The following is an 11,327-nucleotide window of genomic DNA, read 5'->3' as shown; positions in this document are numbered from 1 at the left end:
ATAATAATAATAATAATAATAATAATAATAATATTATAGGTTGTATAATCCCCAGGTGTATCTCACACATCTCTCAGTACAGTATATAGGGTGTATAATCCCCAGGTGTATCTCACACATCACACAGTACAGTATATAGGGTATATAATCCCCAGGTGTATCTCACACATCGCTCAGGACAGATTACAGGATGTATAATCACCAGGTGTGTAACACACGTCGCACAGTACAGTATACAGGGTGTATAATTAATTACCAGGTGTATCACACACATCGCACAGTAGAGTATATAGGGTCTCTAATCCCAAGGTGTATCTCACACGTCGCTCAGTACAGTATACAGGGTGTATAATCACCAGGTGTATTACAAACGTTGCACAGTACAGTATACAGGGTGTATAATCCCCAGGTATATCTCACACATCGCTCAGTACAGATTACAGGATGTATAAAATCACCAGGTGTATAACACATGTCGCACAGTACAGTATACATACTGGTCACAACAATGCAGCAGATATTGAGCACTGATCAGGATACTAGAAGTGACACAGAGCTGCAAGATACAGCAATGGCCTACTGTACTGTACTATGTGTATACTGCTGGTCACCAAAATGCTGCAATGTCCTACTATATACAGCTCACAATAATGCAGCAGAGATAGTATACTTGACACAGAGCTGCAAGATACAGCAATGGCCTACTGTACTGTACTATATGTATACTGCGGGTCACCAAAATGCTGCACTGTCCTACTATATACTGCTCACAATAATGCAGCACAGAGATAGTATACTTGACACAGAGCTGCAAGATACAGCAATGGCCTACTGTACTATACTATATGTATACTGCTGGTCACCAAAATGCTGCACTGTCCTACTATATTCTGCTCACAATAATGCAGCACAGAGATAGTATGCTTGACACAGAGCTGCAAGATACAGCAATGGCCTACTGTACTGTACTATATGTATACTGCTGGTCACCGAAATGCTGCACTGTCCTACTATATACTGCTCACAATAATGCAGCACAGAGATAGTATACTTGACACAGAGCTGCAAGATACAGCAATGGCCTACTGTACTGTACTATATGTATACTGCTGGTCACCAAAATGTTGCACTGTTCTACTATATACTGCTCACAATAATGCAGCACAGAGATAGTATACTTGACACAGAGCTGCAAGAAACTGCAATGGCCTACTGTACTGTACTATATGTATACTGCTGGTCACCAAAATGTTGCACTGTTCTACTATATACTGCTCACAATAATGCAGCACAGAGATAGTATACTTGACACAGAGCTGCAAGATACAGCAATGGCCTACTGTACTGTACTATATGTATACTGCTGGTCACCAAAATGCTGCACTGTCCTACTATATACTGCTCACAATAATGCAGCACAGAGATGATATACTTGACACAGAGCTGCAAGATACAGCAATGGCCTACTGTACTTTACTATATGTATACTGCTGGTCACCAAAATGCTGCACTGTCCTACTATATACTGCTCACAATCATGCAGCACAAATATAGTATACTTGACACAGAGCTACATGATACAGCAATGGCCTACTGTACTATATGTATACTGCTGGTCACCAAAAGGCTGCACTGTCCTACTATATACTGCTCACAATAATGCAGCACAGAGATAGTATACTTGACACAGAGCTGCAAGAGACAGCAATGGCCTACTGTACTGTACTATATGTATACTGCTGTTCACCAAAATGTTGCACTGTCCTACTATATACTACTCACAATAATGCAGCACAGAGATAGTATACTTGACACAGAGCTGCAAGATACAGTAATGGCCTACTGTACTGTACTATATGTATACTGCTGGTAACCAAAATGCTGCATTGTCCTACTATATACTGCTCACAATAATGCAGCACAGAGATGGTATACTTGACACAGAGCTGTAAGATACAGCAATGGCCTACTGTACTGTACTATATGTATACTGCTGGTCACTGAAATGCTGCACTGTCCTACTACATACTGCTCACAATAATGCAGCACAGAGATAGTATACTTGACACAGAGCTGCAAGATACAGCAATGGCCTACTGTACTGTACTATATGTATACTGCTGGTCACCAAAATGCTGCACTGTCCTACTATAAACTGCTCACAATCATGCAGCACAGAGATAGTATACTTGACACAGAGCTACAAGATACAGCAATGGCCTACTGTACTGTACTATTTGTATACTTCTGGTCACCAAAATGCTGCACTGTCCTATATACTGCTCACAATAATGCAGCACAGAGATAGTATACTTGACACAGAGCAGCAAGATACAGCAGTGGCCTACGGTACTGTACTATATGTATACTGCTGGTCACCAAAATGCTGCACTGTCATACTATATACTGCTCACAATAATGCAGCACAGAGATAGTATACTTGACACAGAGCTGCAAGATACAGCAATGGCCTACTGTACTGTACTATATGTATACTGCTGGTCACCAAAATTCTGCACTGTCCTACTATATACTGCTCACAATAATGCCGCACAGAGATAGTATACTTGACACAGAGCTGCAAGATACAGCAATGGCCTACTGTACTGTACTATATGTATACTGCTGGTCACCAAAATGTTGCACTGTTCTACTATATACTGCTCACAATAATGCAGCACAGAGATAGTATACTTGACACAGAGCTGCAAGATACAGCAATGGCCTACTGTACTGTACTATATGTATACTGCTGGTCACCGAAATGCTGCACTGTCCTACTACATACTGCTCACAATAATGCAGCAGAGAGATAGTATTCTTGACACAGAGCTGCAAGATACAGCAATGGCCTACTGTACTGTACTATATGTATACTGCTGGTCACCAAAATGCTGCACTGTCCTACTATAAACTGCTCACAATCATGCAGCACAGAGATAGTATACTTGACACAGAGCTACAAGATACAGCAATGGCCTACTGTACTGTACTATTTGTATACTTCTGGTCACCAAAATGCTGCACTGTCCTATATACTGCTCACAATAATGCAGCACAGAGATAGTATACTTGACACAGAGCTGCAAGATACAGCAATGGCCTACTGTACTGTACTATATGTATACTGCTGGTCACCAAAATGCTGCACTGTCCTACTATATACTGCTCACAATCATGCAGCACAGAGATAGTATACTTGACACAGAGCTACAAGATACAGCAATGGCCTACTGTACTGTACTATTTGTATACTTCTGGTCACCAAAATGCTGCACTGTCCTATATACTGCTCACAATAATGCAGCACAGAGATAGTATACTTGACAGAGAGCTGCAAGATACAGCAATGGCCTACTGTACTGTACTATATGTGTACTGCTGGTCACCAAAATGCTGCACTGTCCTACTATATTCTGCTCACAATAATGCAGCACAGAGATAGTATACTTGACACAGAGCTGCAAGATACAGCAATAACCTACTGTACTGTACTATATGTATACTGCTGGTCACCAAAATGCTGCACTGTCCTACTATATACTGCTCACAATAATGCAGCACAGAGATAGTATACTTGACACAGAGCTGCAAGATACAGCAATGGCCTACTGTACTGTACTATATGTATACTGCTGGTCACCAAAATGTTGCACTGTTCTACTATATACTGCTCACAATAATGCAGCACAGAGATAGTATACTTGACACAGAGCTGCAAGAAACTGCAATGGCCTACTGTACTGTTCTATATGTATGCTGCTGGTCACCAAAATGTTGCACTGTTCTACTATATACTGCTCACAATAATGCAGCACAGAGATAGTATACTTGACACAGAGCTGCAAGATACAGCAATGGCCTACTGTACTGTACTATATGTATACTGCTGGTCAACAAAATGCTGCACTGTCCTACTATATACTGCTCACAATAATGCAGCACAGAGATGGTATACTTGACACAGAGCTGCAAGATACAGCAATGGCCTACTGTACTTTACTATATGTATACTGCTGGTCACCAAAATGCTGCACTATCCTAATATGTACTGCTCACAATCATGCAGCACAGAGATAGTATACTTGACACAGAGCTACATGATACAGCAATGGCCTACTGTACTGTACTATATGTATACTGCTGGTCACCAAAAGGCTGCACTGTCCTACTATATACTGCTCACAATAATGCAGCACAGAATAGTATACTTGACACAGAGCTGCAAGATACAGCAATGGCCTACTGTACTGTACTATATGTATACTGCTGGTCACCAAAATGCTGCATTGTCCTACTATATTCTGCTCACAATAATGCAGCACAGAGATAGTATACTTGACACAGAGCTGCAAGAAACTGCAATGGCCTACTGTACTGTACTATATGTATACTGCTGGTCACCAAAATGTTGCACTGTTCTACTATATACTGCTCACAATAATGCAGCACAGAGATAGTATACTTGACACAGAGCTGCAAGATACAGCAATGGCCTACTGTACTGTACTATATGTATACTGCTGGTCACCAAAATGCTGCACTGTCCTACTATATACTGCTCACAATAATGCAGCACAGAGATGGTATACTTGACACAGAGCAGCAAGATACAGCAATGGCCTACTGTACTTTACTATATGTATACTGCTGGTCACCAAAATGCTGCACTGTCCTACTATATAGTGCTCACAATCATGCAGCACATAGATAGTATACTTGACACAGAGCTACATGATACAGCAATGGCCTACTGTACTGTACTATATGTATACTGCTGGTCACCAAAAGGCTGCACTGTCCTACTATATACTGCTCACAATAATGCAGCACAGAGATAGTATACTTGACACAGAGCTGCAAGATACAGCAATGGCCTACTGTACTGTACTATATGTATACTGCTGGTCACCAAAAGGCTGCACTGTCCTACTATATACTGCTCACAATAATGCAGCACAGAGATAGTATACTTGACACAGAGCTGCAAGATACAGCAATGGCCTACTGTACTGTACTATATGTATACTGCTGGTCATCAAAATGCTGCATTGTCCTACTATATACTGCTCACAATAATGCAGCACAGAGATGGTATACTTGACACAGAGCTGTAAGATACAGCAATGGCCTACTGTACTGTACTATATGTATACTGCTGGTCACTGAAATGCTGCACTGTCCTACTACATACTGCTCACAATAATGCAGCACAGAGATAGTATACTTGACACAGAGCTGCAAGATATAGCAATGGCTTACTGTACTGTACTATATGTATACTGCTGGTCACCAAAATGCTGCACTGTCCTACTATAAACTGCTCACAATCATGCAGCACAGAGATAGTATACTTGACATAGAGCTACAAGATACAGCAATGGCCTACTGTACTGTACTATTTGTATACTTCTGGTCACCAAAATGCTGCACTGTCCTATATACTGCTCACAATAATGCAGCACAGAGATAGTATACTTGACACAGAGCTGCACGATACAGCAATGGCCTACTGTACTGTACTATATGTATACTGCTGGTCACCAAAATGCTGCACTGTCCTACTATATACTGCTCACAATAATGCAGCACAGAGATAGTATACTTGACACAGAGCTGCAAGATACAGCAATAGCCTACTGTACTGTACTATTTGTATACTTCTGGTCACCAAAATGCTGCACTGTCCTATATACTGCTCACAATAATGCAGCACAGAGATAGTATACTTGACACAGAGCTGCAAGATACAGCAATGGCCTACTGTACTGTACTATATGTATACTGCTGGTCACCAAAATGCTGCACTGTCCTACTATATACTGCTCACAATCATGCAGCACAGAGATAGTATACTTGACACAGAGCTACAAGATACAGCAATGGCCTACTGTACTGTACTATTTGTATACTTCTGGTCACCAAAATGCTGCACTGTCCTATATACTGCTCACAATAATGCAGCACAGAGATAGTATACTTGACAGAGAGCTGCAAGATACAGCAATGGCCTACTGTACTGTACTATATGTGTACTGCTGGTCACCAAAATGCTGCACTGTCCTACTATATTCTGCTCACAATAATGCAGCACAGAGATAGTATACTTGACACAGAGCTGCAAGATACAGCAATAACCTACTGTACTGTACTATATGTATACTGCTGGTCACCAAAATGCTGCACTGTCCTACTATATACTGCTCACAATAATGCAGCACAGAGATAGTATACTTGACACAGAGCTGCAAGATACAGCAATGGCCTACTGTACTGTACTATATGTATACTGCTGGTCACCAAAATGTTGCACTGTTCTACTATATACTGCTCACAATAATGCAGCACAGAGATAGTATACTTGACACAGAGCTGCAAGAAACTGCAATGGCCTACTGTACTGTACTATATGTATACTGCTGGTCACCAAAATGTTGCACTGTTCTACTATATACTGCTCACAATAATGCAGCACAGAGATAGTATACTTGACACAGAGCTGCAAGATACAGCAATGGCCTACTGTACTGTACTATATGTATACTGCTGGTCACCAAAATGCTGCACTGTCCTACTATATACTGCTCACAATAATGCAGCACAGAGATGGTATACTTGACACAGAGCTGCAAGATACAGCAATGGCCTACTGTACTTTACTATATGTATACTGCTGGTCACCAAAATGCTGCACTATCCTAATATGTACTGCTCACAATCATGCAGCACAGAGATAGTATACTTGACACAGAGCTACATGATACAGCAATGGCCTACTGTACTGTACTATATGTATACTGCTGGTCACCAAAAGGCTGCACTGTCCTACTATATACTGCTCACAATAATGCAGCACAGAATAGTATACTTGACACAGAGCTGTAAGATACAGCAATGGCCTACTGTACTGTACTATATGTATTCTGCTGGTCACCAAAATGCTGCATTGTCCTACTATATTCTGCTCACAATAATGCAGCACAGAGATAGTATACTTGACACAGAGCTGCAAGAAACTGCAATGGCCTACTGTACTGTACTATATGTATACTGCTGGTCACCAAAATGTTGCACTGTTCTACTATATACTGCTCACAATAATGCAGCACAGAGATAGTATACTTGACACAGAGCTGCAAGATACAGCAATGGCCTACTGTACTGTACTATATGTATACTGCTGGTCACCAAAATGCTGCACTGTCCTACTATATACTGCTCACAATAATGCAGCACAGAGATGGTATACTTGACACAGATCAGCAAGATACAACAATGGCCTACTGTACTTTACTATATGTATACTGCTGGTCACCAAAATGCAGCACTGTCCTACTATATACTGCTCACAATCATGCAGCACATAGATAGTATACTTGACACAGAGCTACATGATACAGCAATGGCCTACTGTACTGTACTATATGTATACTGCTGGTCACCAAAAGGCTGCACTGTCCTACTATATACTGCTCACAATAATGCAGCACAGAGATAGTATACTTGACACAGAGCTGCAAGATACAGCAATGGCCTACTGTACTGTACTATATGTATACTGCTGGTCATCAAAATGCTGCATTGTCCTACTATATACTGCTCACAATAATGCAGCACAGAGATGGTATACTTGACACAGAGCTGTAAGATACAGCAATGGCCTACTGTACTGTACTATATGTATACTGCTGGTCACTGAAATGCTGCACTGTCCTACTACATACTGCTCACAATAATGCAGCACAGAGATAGTATACTTGACACAGAGCTGCAAGATATAGCAATGGCCTACTGTACTGTACTATATGTATACTGCTGGTCACCAAAATGCTGCACTGTCCTACTATAAACTGCTCACAATCATGCAGCACAGAGATAGTATACTTGACACAGAGCTACAAGATACAGCAATGGCCTACTGTACTGTACTATTTGTATACTTCTGGTCACCAAAATGCTGCACTGTCCTATATACTGCTCACAATAATGCAGCACAGAGATAGTATACTTGACACAGAGCTGCACGATACAGCAATGGCCTACTGTACTGTACTATATGTATACTGCTGGTCACCAAAATGCTGCACTGTCCTACTATATACTGCTCACAATAATGCAGCACAGAGATAGTATACTTGACACAGAGCTGCAAGATACAGCAATGGCCTACTGTACTGTACTATATGTATACTGCTGGTCACCAAAATGCTGCACTGTCCTACTATATACTGCTCACAATAATGCAGCACAGAGATAGTATACTTGACACAGAGCTGCAAGATACAGCAATGGCCTACTGTACTGTACTATATGTATACTGCTGGTCACCAAAATGCTGCACTGTCCTACTATATACTGCTCACAATAATGCCGCACAGAGATAGTATACTTGACACAGAGCTGCAAGATACAGCAATGGCCTACTGTACTGTACTATATGTATACTACTGGTCACCAAAATGCTGCACTGTCCTACTATATACTGCTCACAATAATGCAGCACAGAGATGGTATACTTGACATAGAGCTACATGATACAGCAATGGCCTACTGTACTGTACTATATGTATACTGCTGGTCACCAAAAGGCTGCACTGTCCTACTATATACTGCTCACAATCATGCAGCACAGAGATAGTATATTTAACACAGAGCTGCAAGATACAGCAATGGCCTACTGTACTGTACTCTATGTATACTGCTGGTCACCAAAATGTTGCACTGTCCTACTATATACTACTCACAATAATGCAGCACAGAGATAGTATACTTGACACAGAGCTGCAAGATACAGCAATGGCCTACTGTACTGTACTATATGTATACTGCTGGTCACCAAAATGCTGCACTGTCCTACTATACACTGCTCACAATAATGCAGCACAGAGATGGTATACTTGACACAGAGCTGTAAGATACAGCAATGGCCTACTGTACTGTACTATATGTATACTGCTGGTCACCGAAATGCTGCACTGTCCTACTACATACTGCTCACAATAATGCAGCACAGAGATAGTATACTTGACACAGAGCTGCAAGATACAGCAATGGCCTACTGTACTGTCCTATATGTATACGGCTGGTCACCAAAATACTGCACTGTCCTATATACTGCTCACAATAATGCAGCACAGATATAGTATGCTTGACAGAGAGCTGCAAGATACAGCAATGGCCTACTGTACTGTACTATATGTATACTGCTTGTCACCAAAATGCTGCACTGTCCTACTATATACTGCTCACAACAATGCAGCACAGATATAGTATACTTGACACAGAGCTGCAAGATACAGCAATGGCCTACTGTACTGTACTATATGTATACTGCTGGTAACCAAAATGCTGCACTGTCCTACTATATACTGCTCACATTAATGCAGCACAGAGATAGTATACTTGACACAGAGCTGCAAGATACAGCAATAGCCTACTGTACTGTACTATATGTATACTGCTGGTCACCAAAATGCTGCCCTGTCCTAATATGTACTGCCCACAATAATGCAGCACAGATATGGATAGTATACTTGACACAGAGCTGCAAGATACAGCAATGGCCTACTGTACTGTACTGTACTATATGTATACTACTGGTCACCAAAAATTCTGCACTGTCCTACTATATACTGCTCACATTAATGCAGCACAGAGATAGTATACTTGACACAGAGCTGCAAGATACAGCAGTGGCCTACTGTACTGTACTATATGTATACTGCTGGTCACCAAAATGCTGCACTGTCCTACTATATACTGCTCACAATAATGCAGCACAGAGATAGTATACATGACACAGAGCTGCAAGATACAGCAATGGCCTACTGTACTGTACTATATGTATACTGCTGGTCACCAAAAATTCTGCACTGTCCTACTATATACTGCTCACAATAATGCAGCACAGAGATAGTATACTTGACACAGAGCTGCAAGATACAGCAATGGCCTACTGTACTGTACTATATGTATACTGCTGGTCACCAAAATGCTGCACTGTCCTACTATATACTGCTCACAATAATGCAGCACAGAGATGGTATACTTGACACAGAGCAGCAAGATACACAAATGGCCTACTGTACTTTACTATATGTATACTGCTGGTCACCAAAATGCTGCACTGTCCTACTATTAACTGCTCACAATCATGCAGCACAGATATAGTATACTTGACACAGAGCTACATGATACAGCAATGGCCTACTGTACTGTACTATATGTATACTGCTGGTCACCAAAAGGCTGCACTGTCCTACTATATACTGCTCACAAAAATGCAGCACAGAGATAGTGTACTTGACACAGAGCTGCAAGATACAGCAATGGCCTACTGTACTGTACTACATGTATACTGCTGGTCACCAAAATGCTGCACTGTCCTACTATATACTGCTCACAATAATGCAGCACAGAGATGGTATACTTGACACAGAGCTACAAGATACAGCAATGGCCTACTGTACTGTACTATTTGTATACTTCTGGTCACCAAAATGCTGCACTGTCCTATATACTGCTCACAATAATGCAGCACAGAGATAGTATACTTGACACAGAGCTGCAAGATACAGCAATGGCCTACTGTACTGTACTATATGTATACTGCTGGTCACCAAAATGCTGCACTGTCCTACTATAAACTGCTCACAATCATGCAGCACAGAGATAGTATACTTGACACAGAGCTACAAGATACAGCAATGGCCTACTGTACTGTACTATTTGTATACTTCTGGTCACCAAAATGCTGCACTGTCCTATATACTGCTCACAATAATGCAGCACAGAGATAGTATACTTGACAGAGAGCTGCAAGATACAGCAATGGCCTACTGTACTGTACTATATGTGTACTGCTGGTCACCAAAATGCTGCACTGTCCTACTATATTCTGCTCACAATAATGCAGCACAGAGATAGTATACTTGACACAGAGCTGCAAGATACAGCAATAACCTACTGTACTGTACTATATGTATACTGCTGGTCACCAAAATGCTGCACTGTCCTACTATATAGTGCTCACAATAATGCAGCACAGAGATAGTATACTTGACACAGAGCTGCAAGATACAGCAATGGCCTACTGTACTGTACTATATGTATACTGCTGGTCACCAAAATGTTGCACTGTTCTACTATATACTGCTCACAATAATGCAGCACAGAGATAGTATACTTGACACAGAGCTGCAAGAAACTGCAATGGCCTACTGTACTGTACTATATGTATACTGCTGGTCACCAAAATGTTGCACTGTTCTACTATATACTGCTCACAATAATGCAGCACAGAGATAGTATACTTGACACAGAGCTGC

The sequence above is a fragment of the Pseudophryne corroboree genome, chromosome 4, assembly GCF_028390025.1.
Source record: "Pseudophryne corroboree isolate aPseCor3 chromosome 4, aPseCor3.hap2, whole genome shotgun sequence".
NCBI classification, from domain to species: Eukaryota; Metazoa; Chordata; class Amphibia; order Anura; family Myobatrachidae; genus Pseudophryne; species Pseudophryne corroboree.
Note: the sequence above shows the minus strand (reverse complement) of the source record.